Raw genomic sequence first — 1,021 nt, forward strand, 5'->3', positions numbered from 1 at the left:
TATGCATGTAAGTCTGTACCTATGTTTGTATCTATGTATAGAAATTATGTGTGCAGGCATTTAGAATAGGTATACTTATAGTATCGCATATCTTCAACACGACATGCCATTAGTATCTCGTTTGTTGTGGTATCAGGTGTGCCAGTACTAGCTCCGTACTACTTTGCAGCCGGAAGGAATAAACAAGAGTACGATACCTCCCGCTGACTTTATATATAAACTAGATATTCGAGTATAAATGTGCACAAATATTGTCCGACCGAATCGCTAGCTAAATAAGCGCTTATTTCACGGACAACACCACGTGTCACACTTCATGACATCAAACCGAGCGACGGTAACACGGATACACTTTCTGATGGTGATAGTGCGTTCTAATCGTGAGAGTCGCTTGTGGCGGAAGGTGCCTCATACACACTCAGAACATGTACATTTACATATACATATACATACATATACATATACATATACACGCATATACATATACATATACATTTATATACAAATACATATACATAAATATATACATATTCATATACACATACATATACATATACATATACATATACATATGCGTACATGTAGATCAGCTACAACTATGGTGTTCGAGTTCTATGCTTATGTATTGCTGTGCTTTGAGGTGGTTTTGCCTTGTTATGGCCCAGGGTCACGGACAATCTACATTCGTGTCTTAAATCGCAGTGACATAAGTAACTGCCCACCGGATTCAGTCTAGCCGTGTATTCTATCTTATATCTACTTGGAGCGGAGTTGTATCTACCTTTACGCAAGTATCTGTCACTACTTCTCACTCGTCCGTTTGTAAACAGACGACTCGATCAGTTATATATATTCCTGCCTTGCCCGGGAGTATGCAGTTGAGCTTAGGTTGATATCAACTTGTACTCATCTCATATTTTGGTTAGAAAAGTAATATCCCACTCGTCGTACACTTAGCCTGAACCTCTTTCTGCTTTTCGCGTAGGTGAATCGGTACCTCACAGAACTATCGGCGCATTCC

Source organism: Sphaeroforma arctica (assembly GCF_001186125.1).
Source record: "Sphaeroforma arctica JP610 unplaced genomic scaffold supercont1.490, whole genome shotgun sequence".
Classification (NCBI taxonomy): domain Eukaryota; class Ichthyosporea; order Ichthyophonida; genus Sphaeroforma; species Sphaeroforma arctica.